At 40.7% G+C, this 19133-nt stretch overlaps 1 long non-coding RNA gene across 4 annotated transcripts; it reads right to left on the reverse strand.

Moving 5' to 3' along the window:
• Window positions 1-45: 45 nt before the first annotated feature.
• LOC119137026 lies at window positions 46-14557 on the reverse strand. 4 transcript variants are annotated; one of them, XR_005100842.1, is made up of 5 exons: window positions 14464-14557; window positions 14311-14384; window positions 14191-14226; window positions 13923-14057; window positions 46-167 (listed from the first exon to the last, which is right to left on the reverse strand). It is a non-coding gene; the product is annotated as an uncharacterized LOC119137026 (long non-coding RNA). The 4 variants fall into 4 exon arrangements; XR_005100841.1 differs by lacking the exon at window positions 46-167 and adding an exon at window positions 13517-13638; XR_005100843.1 differs by lacking the exons at window positions 46-167; window positions 13923-14057 and adding an exon at window positions 1662-1684.
• Between the last annotated feature and the right edge of the window lie 4576 nt (window positions 14558-19133).

Consider the following 19133-nt stretch of genomic DNA (forward strand, 5'->3'; position numbering starts at 1 on the left):
TCGTCGTGATATTTAGTGGATGACACCACCTCCAACAAAAATGACTTTCTTTATAACATTTCTTTATTTTTGGTCTTTTTGATGCTTTGCAAACTAACTAAAGAACATGGAGGCACGAGGAGTCTTGAAGCATTCAGACTTGATGCACTCCCGCCGCTTTGGCGCACCTGTCGGAAGAAGTAAAAGAATTTCAGATTCAAGAGTAAACTTCTAATTCTTCTTTCTGGAGATTTCTCTTGAGATTTTGGACCTTTAATTTTAAAGTACCGTATTTTTCAGACTAAAAGTCGCGCCGGAGTACAAGTTGCATCAGCCATAAAATGCACAATAAAGAGGAAAAAAACATATATAAGTCGCACCGGAGTTCAAGTCGCATTTTGGGGGAAATTTATTTGACAAAATCCAACACCAAGAACCGACATGAACCAGCAACAACAGGCTAAACGATACGGTATGCTAACATGACATAAACACAAACGAGGAGCTGAGAACGGGCCTGATGTAACATTAACAGTTATTCAAATAACTATAACATAAATAACACGTTAATCAAACCATCTGTGTCAAATAACAAAAAAAAACTGCAATGGTAAAAAAACAACAACAACATACTGTAGTAGAAAAAAAAACTAACAGTGGATATAAATGCGTAATTACAATTACGTACATGCTATTCAATACCATCTCAGTATTCAACATTGCTATTAAGTATAGTTTAACTTTAAAAACGTTTTGGTAACCGGCTCTTTATTTCACAAAACAAGAGCTCAACATGTGTGTGTGCTCCAAGCAAGCGCCCTGGATCGCTCTCCCCCCCCCACCTTCACGGCCTCGCTAGACAATCGGAAACTACTGAAGTCTAACAACATACACGTTGCTACTCTAAATAAACTATATATCAAATAACTATAAAATAAATAACTTTATCGAACCATCTGTGTCACTCCAAATCATTAAATCTCCTGACTCCGGAAGTCAGTGAATGGAACTAATTTTCAGTGAGGCTCCAGTTATTCAAGATTCCAGAATTTTTATTGGCCGTTTGAGCATGCCAAACAAGGAATTTGACTTCGGTAAATCTCAGCCTCTGTTCAACATTTAGGTGACTAACAACACTCAGGACATGTACGAAAATTGACAAATATTCTCAAACATCCCCTGATCTTAAACTCCCAGGAGTTTCCACAGCCATAGTGCGCCCTCATGCGGTTTAAAGTGAAAATAACATGTGAAGTGATCAACTATACTCGTAAGTAAGTAATGTGTTAATGATCAAGTAAACGTTTGGGAATAGTTTCACATATAAGTCGCTCCTGAGTATAAGTCGCCCCCCCCACCCAAACTATGGAAAAAAACGCGACTTATAGTCTGAAAAATATGGTAATTGTTTTGTTGCACTGAAATGCTTCATCTGAGTAACATGCGTGGCAAGTGTGAGTTTTTAGCGTAGAATTTGCAAAAATATTAAATGACATTACAGTGAATTTTTACAAAAAGTATTCATTGTGTTGTATTTACGTTTATTATGAGAACCAGACATAAAAGAAGAATACTGACTGTAATATGGCTGCTTCTTCGGTCTAATCATGACCATGAGGAGAGCAACACAAGTGTTGGCTGGTCTCCACAAACCCGCTATCAGGCGCCTCAATTATCGCATATCCGCTCCTTGCGTAATGTGAGCCTGAAAAACAATAAAAATAAAATCATCATCAAATGAACGCCAGACACATTGACAAACAATACTGTTGATTTTTTTACATACTATATACTGTGACAGATAACAACAAGAACAAATTAATTACCGGGACGGCCAAACGCCGCCATCTCAATGGCTGCGCCTGAAAACGAATGAATTAATATCATCATCAAATGAACAGCAGCCATATTGATAAACAATACTGTTGATTTTGAGATACTCACTGATTGTGAAGAGCAGGAAAATGCTTAAAGCCAAAATCATCAACTTCATTGTGCCGCCGTTCAACACAAGTTTCCTGTGACGGAGAACACTTGCTTCACAACTGCACAAATACCGTACTTTTCGGACTATAAGCCGCTACTTTTTTCTCAAATTTTTAACCCTGCGGCTTATAGTTTGGTACGTCTTATATCGTTTTTTTTCCATGATTTTTCTCATGACTGATAAACTTATACACATAAAAAGGCAGTGGACCGCTGCTGTGCTGTTATGTTAATAAAAGTTATGCGTCCCTAAATAATCATCTCTTTCCTGACAATCATCTTTGTGTATATTCTCTTACAAATGGTCATTAAACATTAAAGACCTTACGCGATCATGCGGCGACTTTACATGCATTTCTTCTAACGGCCATTAGGGGGGGCTCAAGCAGAAAAGGTAAGAGTGAGAGAGGTGGAATATATGCGTCGAGGAAGACAGTAGTGGCGCGTTGTGCACGAGGAAAGTTGCTTCACAACAGCACAAATAGCCATAAACGAGACGGCACATCTACCTACCTTGAAGTTTCGCTTTGTGCCGTTCAATGACATCAATGTTTTGTCGGTCATGTTTTTTATAGCAGCTTTTATTGACTTAAAACATTGTGGTCTACTTTGTCATATGAGCGATGCGCCCCACCCCTTGTACTCACACATTCTCATCAAATATGTATTTGTCATCCATCCAGATAATTAATACTACATAAATAGAATTCTTAATTCAAAAGCAGATTTTAAATGTTACCGCATCGTGTGTTTTTGCCAGATCTTTATTCTCGCCTGCCAACTGCCTCCGCATCCCAATGTGGTAGCCCGGCCGGGGTGGTCATAGACACTCAATAGCGACCCCACAAGCCGGGGGTGTATGGATCAATTGATGAATTTGTTGATCCATACTGGTTGTACACAGCGCTCTGCCAAAATGTTTCAGTACGTTTTAGCGATGCGACCTTGTAATTTACTAGTTGTACTAAACAAATTCATGGGGAAAATTGTTATTGCATTATTTTATACAATTATGATTACATGACACAGTAGAGGAGAGTGGGGTAATTTGTGGCAAAGGGCAATTAGTACCACCCCTGTTTTCCAGAAAACCATAGTAGAAGTTGGTCATGTGACCACCTATTTTTGAAGGGGCATCCATTTCACTCATCCTGCAGAGAAGGGGGACACATGGCTTGAGAGGTAAGCACATTTAAGTTCAAAAAACATTTTTTGCCCTCTAAAGTAAAATTTCTATGATTAAGGTTTTTTTGATTGCTGTCTTTGAACAATTATAAACACCTTTGAAAACAGTTCATACATGTTTTAGTGCTTTAGTAAGCTACAGCATGAGTCCATACAGTTAGAATGATGCTTGCTCAAAACAGCAGGGGGATGCATTTTTTTTTCAAAATGGTGGGTCTGGGGTAATTTGTGCCAATGGGCCTGGGGTAAGTTGTGCCACAAAAGAAAGGAAGAAAAGGAGTGGAAATAAGAAGGGGAGCCTGAAAGGGTCAAAGCAAAACAAATCCAAAAAGAAAGTGCTCCCCAGTAGCTCAGAAGAGAGTGACGTTCTGCTTCCACTTAGTGATGTTACTGAATATGATAGTTCAGATGTCCAGAGTGATGATGATGATGATGATGATGATGATGATGATGATGATGGTGACTTTGTCATTGTGAGGTTTGCGGGTAAAAAATCAAAATCCTATAACTGTTGGATTGGTGGAGAATGTTGAAGGTGACAAGATCAATGCAAAGTTTCTGAAGAAAGGTTCTGAGGTCTCTTGATGGAAAGCCCATTTTCACATTTAGAGAGAATGATGAAGGAGTCATCCCTAGAGGTGATGTGCTCAAGAAATTACCCACACCACAAAAACTTGGTGGCACAGCCAGAAGGGAGCATAAATTTACATTCCCCTGCAGCATTGACACGTGGGATGTTCAGTAGTAGGCCGAATCTGGGAAGAGTTTCAGCTGCAGAAGATTCGGTGCTCATTTTGTAATTTTGATTTTATTCTGAGTAGCCTATGTGTTCACACCACACCACAAAACTTGGTGGTACAGCCAGAAAGGAGCAGAAGTTCATATTTCCAAGACTCTACTTTCCAAGATTTCCAAGCCGGCGCGTCTACCTACCTGGTTTACTTGGAAGTTTCGCTTTGTGTAATTCAAAGACATCACTGTGTTGTCGGTCATTTTATTTATAGCAGCTTTATTTGACTTATCATGTTTAAACATTATCGTCTACTTTGTCACATGAGAGATGCGCCCCATCCCTTGTCCTCACACATTCTGGTCAAATATGTATTTGTCATCCATCCAGATCATTATTACTACATAATTAGATCTTCGAAAACAGATTTTAAATGTTACCACATTTGCTGACGACACGACTCTGGTGGGTCTCATCACCAAGGGCGACGAGACTCAATACAGGTTGGAGGTTGACCTTCTGACCACGTGGTGCAGGGACAACAACCTCCTGCTGAACGTCAACAAGACCAAGGAGATTGTTGTTGACTTCCGGAAGGGTCACACCCAACACCTGCCGCTGACCATCGACGGTGCTGTGGTGGAGAAAGTGAGCAGCACCAGATTCCTGGGGGTGCACATCAGTGAGGATCTCTCCTGGTGTTGGAATAATTTAAGTGAAGCCTTGGCCTGCCAGACCTGGAGGCCTTGTCTTTACGGGTTTATGACTTTCCTTTTATCTAGGTTCTTCCTCTTTGGTGACAGGGATGTCTTTTGATCCCTGTCAGCCATATGTATCCTTCCTGTCCTGATGTTGTGTGTGTGTTTTTGTTCCTGTAAGAGGCCTTCACTAACAATGAGCAGAGCTTATTTGCATAGGCGAAATGTTCTTATTTGGTTCAAAGAAACTTCATTCCTTTTATTTAACTGTAGGTTTGGTTCATAGATTGTTGTTGATCAGAACTGTTTTTCTTTGTTAAGTGTTATATACAGTTTGAAGTAGTTGCATACAAGTTATCCTATATTTACTCAATGTTTGTTTAAGGAACTGCATACCAGTTACCTCACATTTACTTAATGTGTGTTGAAGTGTTTAGGACAAGTTACTCATTATTATTGTGTGTTAATTTACCAAGTAGATAAAGTTAGCAAAGGTTTAGTTGCATTGTTCCACAGGAAAGCGGCAATTCAAGTTATCTGATCACACTCGAGGACGAGTCAGCCAACCATGGGGGAAGACAGGTGGTTGAGGAAAGAGGACAAATTCTGCGGGGGTCACGGGCCGACAATGAAGTGCTAATTCACACCACACTACATTCCTTAGCTAATCAGCGTTGCTACAGACACAATCTCCCCTCCCTTTAGTGTAGCAACGCCTCTGTAACCAGGGCAACCAAAACATTAAAAAGAGGAGCACGTGAAGTAAGGACTCAGAATTGGAGATTGTAACTGAGGTTCCTTTCTCTATCGTTCTCCTCGCGAGTAAACCGGTTCTGGTTGTCTTCTCCTCTTCCTTCCAGCGTGTGGTTTAATGTCTGATGGTACTTAGACCTGACACCTGGTCCACCAACACCGCATCACTGGCGAAGAAAGCTCAGCGCCGCCTGTACCTCCTGCGGAAACTCAGGCGAGTAAGTGGTCCTCCGGCCGTCATGACTACATTCTACCGTGGCACCAATGAGAGCGTCCTCTCCAGTTGTATCGCTGTTTGGCGTGGTAGCTGCACTGAATACAACATGAAGGCCCTGCAGCGCATAGTGAACACGGCTGGTAAGATTATTGGTGCTTCACTCCCCTCCCTGAAGGACATTTACACCTCCCGTCTCACCCGCAAGGCGACCGCGATTGTGAGTGATGTGAGTCACCCCGCTCAGTCTTTGTTTGATCTTCTTCCCTCTGGGAAGAGGTACAGGAGCCTGCGCTCCCGCACCACCAGACTCACCAACAGCTTCATACTCCAGGCTGTTAGGATCCTGAACTCTCCCCCCTTCTGCGTAGCGTCCTGTACTTTTGCGCTATATTCTGACTGTCTGCTGTATGCACACTTATTTATTCATTGTTTGTGCCTTCTTGTTTTTATTTTTTGTGTTGTTCACTTGTATGTATATTGTGTACTATGTCTTGTCACCGTGGGATAGTGGGAACGTAATTTCGATTTTTTGTGTGTCTTGGCATGTGAAGAAATTGACAATAAAGCAGACTTTGACTTTGACTTTTCTTTCCAGTCTGCCAACTGCCTCACGCATCCCAATGTGGTAGCCCGGCCGAGGTGGTCATGGACACTCTCTAGCGACCCCACAAGCCGGGGGTGGCCACAGAGTCAAAAGTACGGTGTTTTCCGCACTATAAGGCGCACATAAGCACAATAAAGCTGACTCTGACATAAAAACTTTACTCAAAAAAAAACACAGTGCGCCTTATAATGCAGCGCGCCTTATATATGGATCAAATGATGAATTTGTTGATCCATACTGGTTGTACACAGCGCTCTGCCAAAATGTTTCAGTACGTTTTAGTACGACTAGTAAATTACAAGGTCGCATTGCTTTCAGCATTACGGCAACCGTGGTCAGGGGCGTCACCGAAGTAAGCTACTACTGGTCGATCACATGACATTTAAAAAAAAATCACAGATTTTTCTATCGGCTAGAATCGCTTGATTGTATAAGCTATATATATGTATATATATATAAGCCTATCGGGAGGCAGTCACAGTGAACCACACCCCGCAGTCCCGTACTCCCCCCCACCGCAGCAAGCCCGGCATCAAAGCTAAGAAGCTAATCAACGCATTATGCATCAACGCACGCACTCACTTTTTTCTTTTAAAGTAAGAAGTCAAACCGTATCACTTTCATATGGAAAGGGAGCTGGACTTTACCTCCCTTTTAGCGCAGCACCATCTAGTGGATGCATACTGGAACCTTAGTCAACCCCAGTTTGATGCAGTAGCTTAGATTCTATGCGCATTTTAATCCGGTACACCCTATGTATAAAATAATTTCTAAAATAAAAAATTCAATGGAGGTGCGCCTTATAATTCAGTGCGCCCCATGGTGCAGAAAAAAAACCGTCGTAGAATTTTGATGACTAACAGATTTTAGTGCCATTGTGCTTCTTCGATATGATTTTAATGAGAGGGACGTCAATCGCAGTATGCAAAAACGGTGTCAACTCTGTTTGGCTCTTGCAATGTAATGCCATGCAAATCAGTGCATGCCATAAAAGCGGAATATGCAATGTACACACAAAAGGCAACTAAAATAGCTTTTTTTTTTTTTTTTTTTTGAAAATTAAATTCAGCACCACATTATAACTTCACTTTCAGTCCATTTGTCGTAATGGCTTTCTGCAAGCGGTCATTGGCGCTTCTTATATAGCAAGCGGCTATTGATTCAAATAGCCCGCTTGTATACATTGCCGCCTAGTGCAAATATTTACCGTTTTTTTCCATGTATAATGCGCCCCCATGTATAATACGCACCAAAATTTAGACTTTTTTTTTTTTTTAAAGTCCCAATGATCGTCACACACGCATCTGGGTGTGGTGAAATTGTGTGATTTTGATCCATCCCCTGGGGGAGAGGGGAGCAGTGAGCAGCAGCGGCGCCGCGCTCGGGAATCATTTGGTGATCTAACCCCCCAATTCCAACCCTTAATGCTGAGTGCCAAACAGGGAGGCAATGGGTCCCATTTTTATAGTCTTTGGTATGACCCGGCCGGGTTACTTAAGTCCGTAAACGTAAAATTATTTCAGAAAAAAGATCATCTTTGGGAACAACCGGATGTTATTCTGCCGGTCAGTATCACTGCGCATGCAGTAGCAAACTCGATAGCGAAGAAATATGTGAGACTCTCAACGGGATCACCAATATTTGAGTGATGTTCCAGTTATTTAGCACAATTATTTATTATTATAATAATAATATATATAATATATATAATAATTATTTATTTATTATTCACAATTGTCATGGTGATCATTCTGGTGATTTCTTAACTAGGCTGGATGTATTTTTTTTGTTGGCGTTGATTTCTCCGACTGCCCAGAAAGGCACCACCGCGATCAGCTAGGTTAAAATGAAAAGAGAGGAAAGTGACGTTGTAAAGAACCATCCGTGACAAGATTTTCTTCAAAAATTGTTGTACCATGATTTTCTTCAAAAAAAAAAAAAAAAAAAAAAAATGGTACCCATGTATAATGCGCACCCCAGATTTTAGGACAATAAATTAGTAAAATTTTGCGCATTATACATGGAAAAAAACGGTAAGCTATACATAAAATTCCTGCTTTTTTTTTAATGACGTGAGCAGTTTGTTCTGGGTGGAGGCGGATCAAAGTTGGCTGGTTAGAATTACTCCCATGGGGAAAATTGTTATTGCATTATTTTATACAATTATGATTACATGACGCAGTACATACTTGCTTACGGCTTAAAACATTCCCTAACCTCAAAGAGGACTATAAGGGCGTTAGATGTTTGTTTCAGCAGAAAGGTTTTCTTTATACGATTCTTTTACGGTTCTGACTTTTTGGGCATGAGTATTATAAAACATTTTTACTTGCTATAATAATTTTATATTCTCTGTATTCAAACTGGAAACCAAAATTCTGTCTTTGTCTGAATTCTACTTTGAAGCCCCAAACTGGATTGACACTTGCATGTGCTCTCAACTTTATTAACCCAATCTGTCTGTGTTAGTTACAAATTTTTATCGCTGCCTTTGAGCTGTACATTGCATTCATAAGGCAAAAAAATGTGTCACTGTTGAATTTTGTGGTTGTTTCAGACTGGATCTTTTATATATGTATTGTATTTTTAAACTGATGAAAATTATACTATGATGTACATTATTTTAATTAAAAACAGAATTGTGCACATTATCATTTAAAATGGCAATTTTTTTTCATCTTTGTAGGAAGTATGTAGTGCTACGGCCCATGCCCCAGTAGCACTAATGACAAATTGTGGGAACCTCAAACATTTCTTGCCCATCCCTGACCAAAAAGTTCTTTGAAGTGTCTTTTTCACGAATAATGAATTCATATTTTTGGAAAACAAACAGACATTTGATAAGACGCTTGAGGACAAAGGGCGTGTGTATCTTTCAAGTGGCATTTTAGAAAACTGGAAAGCTGACAATGAATATTTAAACATGATAAGTCAATAAGAGCTGCTATTAAAAAAAACAAGTCTCTTATAACACATCGATATTGGCACAAACCCGGACCAGTCATGCAGACGTACTTTTATTTGTCATAACTGTGGCTTAAATCTGATGCATGTGTAATCCAAATATTCTTTTTAACGGGTGACATGCTTGCAATTGGTCACAAACGGAGCGAATGTTTTGATTGATTAAAAGACGTCAACAGCAGAAGACTTGCCCATCCAACCATACATAACACGTAACAAGATAAATCCCCTCACAATATTTATGAACACGTCTTGTAAACAAGCTCTGCAGACAAGTTAACCAGTAAGCTAATGCTAGCATTAGCGAGAAGCTAACGAATACATTTAACACATTTTGTATTCCCCAAGAATAAAACAGCACCTTTGATGCAATTCATCTGAAACAACTACTCAAAATACATCCACAAGAAGTGAAAACAATGAGCGCACAGTGCTAAAATCAATAGACAGACTGATGCTAATGCTATGAAAATAAGGGCATCATAGACACGCAATAATATGAAAGTGAAATGCAGTTTGTAAAATTTGTGTCATCTAGAGCTTAACACTTGACTGTGTCCGTCGTTTCCATAGCTGGAAGGAACTGAAGTATTTCGGCAAATTGTTCTCTATACTGACAAGAGATCTCTGAAACACTCGTCCTTGAAGTGCTTCACACTGGCAAGCAGGACTTTGCCCACAGATGTGGGAACTTCGTCCTAAACCAGGCACTTCTTTGAGATTCTGATGCTGGGGGACGATGTAATGGGTTGTGTCGATTAATGCATCCAAAAATGAAACATTTTGATTTCTCCATTTCGGCATCCTTGAGTTGTTTGGACTGCATAAGTCTCTCAGAGTACCGTATTGGCCTGAAGATAAGACGACCCCGATTATAAGACGACCCCTGCTTTTTCAAGACTCAAGTTTGAAAAAAGACTTTTTAAGCACCAAATTTAATTTTTATACAGAAAATAATTACATCTGAAACAAATGATTATAACAATATATCCGAGAGAAAAAGCATATTATTTTGCCTCATTCAAATCATGCAAAAACTGTCTATCACATTTTAATATCAGAACATTTAAATATGTAAACTAAAGTGCAATCACATTTGTAAATGAATGGTTTCTGGTTTTTGAAATGTGAATAAACCAATCTACTGTGATAAAACAACAAAATTGCAATAACTGCATTAACCATCAAAGTGAAGTCTAACTGTAGTCTTGAAACAAATCTGAATAAGGAAAAACATTGCAATAAAATAATGCAAACTGCTACCGCTATTGTTGGGGAGCCTGAGGACTGTATAGGCCCTATACAGGCCCTATACGGATGGTTATGCTCTTTTCACCCCGGGTGTCGGTCAGAACACAGGGGGGAAGACGTGGTTCAGTTTTGATTGCTTTACTGAATTATTGGCAAAAAAATTATAATAAATAACCATAAATGAAATACTCTCGGCAACACACCAAACACAAGTCATCGATCGAGACAACAAAATACATTTGCTGGCGATCATTCGTCGCCGTGCCGCTGCGTAACGTCTACTCGTACGATGCGAGGCAAACAAAGGAGCGCGCCGAATCTGTCAATCAAACGGCGCGCACACGTAGCAAACCGCGATCGGACAAACGGCACAACAGTGGACAGTAGTAACCACGAAATGTATATACTCACTTTGTGTCAAAGACGCACACGATCACAGCAACATACTCAGTCGATTATGAGCGCGCCGGAGCTGTCAATCAAACGGCGGGCACACGGCACAACAGTGGACAGTAGTAACGATGAAATGTATATACTCACTTTGTGTCAAAGATGCACACGATCACAGCAACATACTCAGTCGATGCTAACAACCTTTAACTTACCGCTGCGCAAAAGTGAAAATGGGTATAATGTCTAGACCCCGAATATAAGACGACCCCCACTTTTCCAGTCTTATTTCAATGCAAAAAACATCGTCTTATATTTGGGCCAAAACGGTAATAAAGATGGCGGATTGGCGAAACTGTTTGGCCGCACCCATCACCTTGTTTGGCAGTGCAGACTGTGGCGTAATAGTTAAAAATACGTAATAGAAAATGGATAAACGTCAGACTTGCACTTCATTACACACATACTATCACGTCTCCGCTCCTCGATTGCCAAGCGAAGTAGAACTGCGTGTCTGCTTGTCACTCCCGATCTGATCGTCCTGTCATAAAATTCTAAAAAGTCTTGTGCGGATGCCCATGCGCTGGGCAGCGGGGGCGCGACAGCTGGTTAGCACGGCAAGAACACAGCAGAGCCGTTGCACGTTCACATTTTAAAATGACGAGCCGGTCAGCGAGCTCGCGTCGTGCAGGCATCTCGTAACACAGCGGGTCAGGCAAACGAGAATCAGGTGCCAGGCGTGCGTGTCAAACCAGACAAAACTGTGAGGACTGACGATTAGCAGTTCCGTATTGGCGACGCGCGCCTCAGAGGTCTAGCGCGGGGGGCACGTGATGCCATAGGCCAGCAGGGTGAGAGCGGAGACATGACATAGCCACGCACATAGGAAAAAAGCACTGCAGTGCAGAAACAGTCGGGACAACGGCAGTGAGCGTAACCGCGCACGTAGAAAAATAGCACTGTCGTCCAGGATTTGGGACAGCGGCCGGCAATGAGCACTGAGCGCAGGGCGTGACTCTGAGCAATGTGTGGATGCCCTCGCACTGGGCTGCCAGGTTGCGTCATCTGGTCAGCACCGCAAGAGCAAAGCGGACCCATGGCACATTTACACTTTAAAAGGTTTAAATGTTTAAAAATACAATAAAGTGTTTAAAAATAAAATTATAAAAAAGTCTTGTGTGGATGCGCTGGGCCGCGGGGGCGCGTCAGTCGGCCAAGCACGCAAGAGAGGAGCCAGACACGTTGACACGTCAAAAAAGGTTCATAAAAGTTTTGTGTGTATATTGTAATATATTTACTCATATTTATCTTCTTATTTACCGTTTTTTTCCGTGTATAATGCGCCCCCATGTATAATACGCACCCTAAAAATGGCATGTTGATGCTGGAAAAAAGCCTGTACCCATGTATAATACGCACCCAATTATTTTTTTATTTATTTATTTTTTTTTAAGTCCCAATGATCGTCACACACGCAGGGAGGCAATGGGTCCCATTTTTATAGTCTTTGGTATGGTCTTAACTAGGCTGGATGTATATTTTTTTGTTGGCGTTGATTTCTCCGACTGCCCATAAAGGCACCACCGCGATCAGATGAAAAGAGAGGAAAGTGACGTGCGGACATGTGAAAAAGGCGGCTCTGTATGGGAGAGACGTTGAAGAGGAATAAAAACACCCTTGGAAACCAAAACTTGCCCCTCGTGACTCGGAGCCGCAACAAATGTTTCGGATTTGTGTAGGGTACATTGTGACAGCAAACGAGCAGGTGATCGAGCAAGCGTCTGATACGAGAGCATTGCGTTCGTATGGAGCGTGTTTGAAGTGAACAGCAGAGACGAAAGGAACAAGGCAAAGTGTTGTGAAATAAAATATTACCTGTAATACGCATTTTGTTATTTGCTGATTGTATTAAACTATCACATTCATTGTCAGTCAAGAAGAGAAGAGGACTATTATCCCTTCTTTGACGAAATGACCAGAGCACAGTACAAACACACTATTGTCGGTCAGTTTTGTTGTACCATGATTTTCTTAAAAAAAAAAAAAAATAAATAAAAAAAAAAAAAATTTTTTTTGAAAAAAATTAAAAAAAAATTTGTACCCATGTATAATGCGCACCCCAGATTTTAGGACAATAAATTAGTTAAATTTTGCGCATTATACACGGAAAAAAACGGTATTTAAATAAATAAGAATGTTTCTGCAAGTCAGTTTGACTTTAAACATTTTACAAAGTGTTTATAGATACAAAAATTATTTAAAAAACAATAAAGTACATAAAACTACAATAAAGGTTCATAAACGTCTTGTGTGTATGTTGTCACGACTCGTCCCCGGTTGCTTTATTATGTCTGTTACCATGGTTTCTGTTCGCGTCGCCCCTCCCCTCCCCTCCTGTGTTACCTCAATCAATGTATTCACAGTCACCTGCCTCTTGTTACCTGTCCTGTATTTAAGTCCTGTCTGCCCCTCACTCCCCTGTCGGATCGTTGATGTCTTCACGTTTGATGTCTTTTTGTCTCACGTCTTTGTCGTTCAGTTCCGTTTCTGTTACCCAGTCTGTCGGTCAGTCCTGTTATTGGTTTTGTTAGGAAGTTATGTTAGTTTGCCGGTTCTGTTGGTTTGTCCCCTCATCCTCCCTTCCAACTACCTTTTCCCCCAATAAACGCTGGTCCAAGCTGAATTTGGTAGACCTGCTCCACTCATTTCCTGACAGATGTTGTATATATTTACTCTTGCTCTTACTCTTCAAAAATGACTTGCTTGATGACACTTCTTTATTTTTTGTCTTTTTGATGCTTTGCAAACTAACTAAAATACATGGAGGCTCGAGGAGTCTTGAAGCATTCAGACTTGATGCACTCCCGCCGCTTTGGCGCACCTGTCGGAGAAAGTAAAAGAGTTTCAGATTCAAGACGAAACTTCTGATTCTATCTTTCTGGAGATTTGGTTGGAATTCTCTTGAGATTTTGGACTTTTAATTTTAAAGTCATTGTTTTGTTGCACTAAAATGCTTCATCTGAGTAACATGCGTGGCAAGTGTTAGTTTTTCGCGTAGAATTTGCAAAAATATTAAATGACATTACAGTGAATTTTTACAAAAAGCATTCATTGTGTTGTATTTACATTTATTATGAGAACCAGATATAAAAGAAGAATACTGACTGCAGTATGGCTGCTTCTTGGAGCTAATCATTTAGTTGAGCGTGAGGGGTGCGCCCATGCCGGGATGGTCGGGCTGCACAAACCCATTATAACGCGACTCAACGATCATACGTTGCCTCCTTGCATTATGTGAGCCTGAAAAACAATGAATTAAAAATAAAATCATCATCAAATGAACGCCAGCCACATTGACAAACAATACTGTTGATTGTTTTTTTAATATATATGTATATACTGTGACAGATAACAGCAAGAACAAATTAATTACCGGGAGGGCCAAACGCCGCCATCTCAATGGCTGCGCCTGAAAACAAATTAATTAACATCATCATCAAATGAACAGCAGCCATATTGATAAACAATACTGTTCATTTTGAGAGATACTCACTGATTGTGAAGAGCAGGAAAATGCTTAAAGCCAAAATCACCAACTTCATTGTGCCGCCGTTCAACACGAGTTTCCTGTGACGGAGAACACTTGCTTCACAACTGCACAAATACTTGTAAATATAGCCAAAAACGAGACAGCGCGTCTACCTACCTGGTTTACTTGGAGGTTTCGCTTTGTGTAATTCAAAGACATCAATGTGTTGTCTGTCATTTTATTCACAGCAGCTTTTATTTACTTATCATGTTTAAACATTATCATCTACTTTGTCACATGAGAGATGCGCCCCACCCCTTGTCCTCACACATTCTGGTCAAATATGTATTTGTCATCCATCCAGATAATTATTACTACATAATTAGATCTTCAAAAACAGATTTTAAATGTTACCACATTGTGTGTTCTTGCTAAATCTTTATTCCAGTCTGCCAACTGCCTCACGCATCCCAATGTGGTAGCCCGGCCGAGGTGGTCATGGACACTCTCTAGCGACCCCACTAGCCGGGGGTGGCCACAGAGTCAAAAGTACCGTGTTTTCCGCACTATAAGGCGCACATAAGAAATTACAATTTACTAAAAAAAAAACACAGTGCGCCTTATAATGAAGAGCGCCTTGTATATGGACCAATTGATGAATTTGTTGATCCATACTGGTTGTACACAGCGCTCTGCCAAAATGTTTCCGTACGTTTTAGTACTAGTAACGGTACACGGTAAAAAAAATGTGGCTCTTAGTCTCTGACTGGTTGGCCACTGTTAGAAAAATGTATATATATGTTATCATGCGTTCTCTAATCAATGCTTTACCGCAATATTACTGCAATATATGCTTGCTGTTTTGCCTTGCTGTTTTTATGATGTACCACAGAAGAGAAAAGGTACGGCTGGGCCAGGAGAGAGGTTACAGCTGGGTCAGACAGGACGCAGCTGACAACTCAGCAAAAAGAAGACATCTACCGAGACAGTTCCTTCTTAACAAAGACCACTTTGTTAGACAACATGCCTCATTGCTGTCTTGCACCTCAGATGAACCTACAAGTGACCATCAAAGTCTGGGTTTTCCAAACTATCTTGATCGTAAGATTATGTTGGTGCGTATCCAGTAATAAATAACCTAGCTTGTCTCATCCTACACAAGGTCGTAAAACATCCCTTGCTATGTTTTGACTAGAGATCAAGGGCTTTCTCTTCTCAAACTCAAACTCCTTTTCCTCACACGTTCTTATTAGTATGTAACACCTGGTGATTTTTTGCTTACGAGGCAAAGCCCACGTGCTTCCCCCTTCCTTTAGGGGCTTTTGTCTCATAATTGTGGGTAGGGCAAATCCAAATAAAAAGAGCGGGAGTGTACACAGATATTTAGTGTAGTGAGATTGTTGTAAGCTATCTGTACTGCACTCCTCGCGAGAAAAGACTTGATATTCTGTCTCACTTGTGGTTTGTTTGCTGTTGCTCTTCTCTTAATAGTTGTTCAGTCAGCGAATTAAACCTGACAGCCACCCCTGAGTTAGTGTGTTAAAAAAGGAGGAAAGTGACGTACGGACATGTGAAAAAGGCGGCTCTGTATGGGAGAGAAGTTGAAGAGGAATAAAAACACCCTTGAAAACCAAAACGTGCCCCTCGTCGTGACTCGGAGCCGCAACACATAGACTCCAAAGCTAAGAAGCTAATCAACGCATGCACTCACTTCTTTCTTTTAAACTAAAGAAAGTTTATGACCAGCAAAAATGAGTGGGGTTGCTGGACCAAGTAAGAAGCCAAACCGTATCACTTTCATTCTGTCTTTTGTCTGAATTCTACTTTGATGCCCCAAACTGGATTGACACTTGCATGTGTTCTCAACTTTATTAACCCAATCTGTATGTGTTAGTTACAAGTTGTTATCGCTGCCTGTACATTGCATTCATAAAGGCAAAAAAATGAGTCATTGTTGAATTTTGTGGAAGTTTCAGACTGGATCTTTTATATATGTATTGTATTTTGAAACTGACAAAATTTATACTATGATGTACATTATTTTAATTAAAAACAGACTTGTGCACATTATCATTTAAAATGGGATTTTTTTTTCATCTTTGTAGGAAGTATGTAGTGCTACGGCCCATGCCCCAGTTGCACGAATGACAAATTGTGGGAACCTCAAACATTTCTTGCCCATCCCTGACCAAAAAGTTCTTTGAAGTATCTTTTTCATGAATAATGAATTTATATTTTTGGAAAACAAACACACAATTGATAAGACGCTTGAGGACAAAGGGCGTGTGTATCTATCAAGTGGCATTTTAGAAAATTGGAATGAATATTTAAACATGATAAGTCAATAAGAGCTGCTATTAAAAAAAATAAGTCTCTTATAACACATCGATATTGGCACAAACTGAGACCAGTCATGTAGTCGTACTTTTCTCTGTTTTATTTTTCATAAGTGTGGCTTAAATCTGATGCATGTGTCATCCAAATGTTCTTAATAACGGGTGACATGCTTGCAATTGTTCACAAGCGGAGCGAATGTTTTGATTGATTAAAAGATGTCAACAGCAGAAAACTTGCCCATTCAACCATACATAACACGTAACAAAATAAATCCCCTCACAATATTTATGAACACATCTTGTAAACAAGCTCTGCAGACAAGTTAAGCAGTAAGCTAATGCTAGCATTAGCGAGAAGCTAACGAATAGATTTAACACATTTTGTATTCCCCAAGAATAAAACAGCACCTTCGATGCAATTCATCTGATACAACTACCGTAATTTTCGGACTATAAATCGCTCCGGAGTATAAATCGCATCAGCCATAAAATGCCCAAAAAAGTGAAAAAAAACATATATAAGTCGCTCCGGAGTATAAGTCGCATTTTGGGGGGCAATTTATTCGACAAAATCCAACACCAAGAACAGTCATGAACGAGCAACAACAGGCTAAACGATAGGTATGCTAACATGACATAAACACAAACTAAGAGCTGAGAACGGCCCTGACGTAAAATTATTTATTTTAGTTATTCAAAAAACTATTACATAAATAACACGTTAATAAAACCATCTGTGTCACTACAATTCATTAAATCCATCAATCGTCCTTTGTCAACAATGCGTGCGCGCCGCTGACGGCTCTTGCACTTCAAAATATTCCACAGGCCCATATAACGACATATAAATTATATATCAAATAACTATTATATAAGCAATAATGTTATCAAACCATCTGTGCACTCTAAATCATTAAATCCATCGATCAAATTCCTCGTCCTTTGTCAACAACGCTGCGTGTGCGCCCTGACGTCAGCCTCGTCGTTATTCCACAGATCTACTATATAACTATATTGTAGCGTTAACAAAGTTCAAGGAAAGACGTGGGTTTGGTAAACGGCTCTTTATTTAACAAAAGAAACTTCCAGGCGTGTGGCGGCGTGGACTTCCAGCCACGGAAGTGGAAGAGAGCTCCATAGAAAAGGACCGGGCGTGCGTAAAAGCCATGACCGAACCCCATCCACCGTCCCCGGACAGCCACCCGGCCGAGCGCCGGCCCTCGACTTCCATCCACGGAGGTGAAAGACAGCTCGGTAGAGTAGGACCGGGCGTGCGTAAAAGCATTGTCCGAGCCCCATCCACCGTCCCTGGACAGCCACCCGGCCGAGCGCCGGCCCCCGACTTCAATCCACGGAAGTGAAAGAGAGCTCCGTCGAGTCAATCTTTGTCCTTTATGTAAACAACCGCCGCGCTGCTGACGCGACGTCGCGCTGCCGCCGCGCTGCTGACGCAACGTCGCGCTGCTGACTTCACTTGAAATTCAAATTACAGTAATCCCTTGCTACATTGCGGTTCGTTTATCGCGTTTTCACTTTTTTTTTTTTTTTTTTTTTGGAAAAAAAACACATATAAGTCGCTCCTTATTATAAGTCGCCCCCCCCACCCAAACTATGAAAAAAAAAAACGCGACTTATAGTCCGAAAATTACGGTACTCAAAATACATCCACAAGAAGTAAAAACATCGAGCGCACAGTGCTAAAATCAGTAGAAAGACTGATGCTAATGCTATGAAAATGAGGGCATCATACACGCAATAATATGAAAGTGAAATGCAGTTTGTAAAATTTGTGTCATCTCGAGCTTAACACTTTACTGTGTCCGTCGTTTCCATAGATGGAAGGAACTGAAGTCTTTCTGCAAATTCTTCTCTATACTGATGTTAGAATAATTGGATGGTCAGCCTGACCTAGGGCCTCATAATTTACGAGTTGGAATCCCTTGCTCCAACAAAGCTCTCTGTCTAGCTCCAGAGAATTCCTTTAACTCCCTTTCTTATCTCACGAGTTCTCTGTTTAGTTCAGAAGAACTTCTTTCTCTTTAAGTCAACTCTAGCTTTTATCTATCGATTGTTGTTGATCGAGACAGTCTTTAAGTGTGATAGAAAAGGCATATCTGTTGAAGTAGTTGCATATAAGTTATCCCATATTTACTCAAGATTAGTATTGTGTGAAACTTAGCAAGAAAGTCTAGCTGCATTGTTTCACAGGAAAACAGCACTCAACACGCTTTGAGATATCTCATCAAGGACGAGTCAGCCAACCAGCTTCCAACCGGCTGAGGAGTAACAGGACAGACTCTGGACTGCTGGAGTCATAAAACGGCCAAGGCCTCGCACCACATAGCTAATCAGCGTTGCTACACCTCCAAACTCCCCTCCCTTTAGTGTAGCAACGCCTTTGTAACCAGGGCAACCTAAAGCATTAAAAAGAGGAGAACGCTGAGTAAGAACTCAGAATTGATGGAGACTGTAACCAAAACGCTCTCTGCTCGTTCTCCTCGCAAGTAAAAC

Source organism: Syngnathus acus, chromosome 17 (genome assembly GCF_901709675.1).
Source record: "Syngnathus acus chromosome 17, fSynAcu1.2, whole genome shotgun sequence".
NCBI lineage: Eukaryota > Metazoa > Chordata > Actinopteri > Syngnathiformes > Syngnathidae > Syngnathus > Syngnathus acus.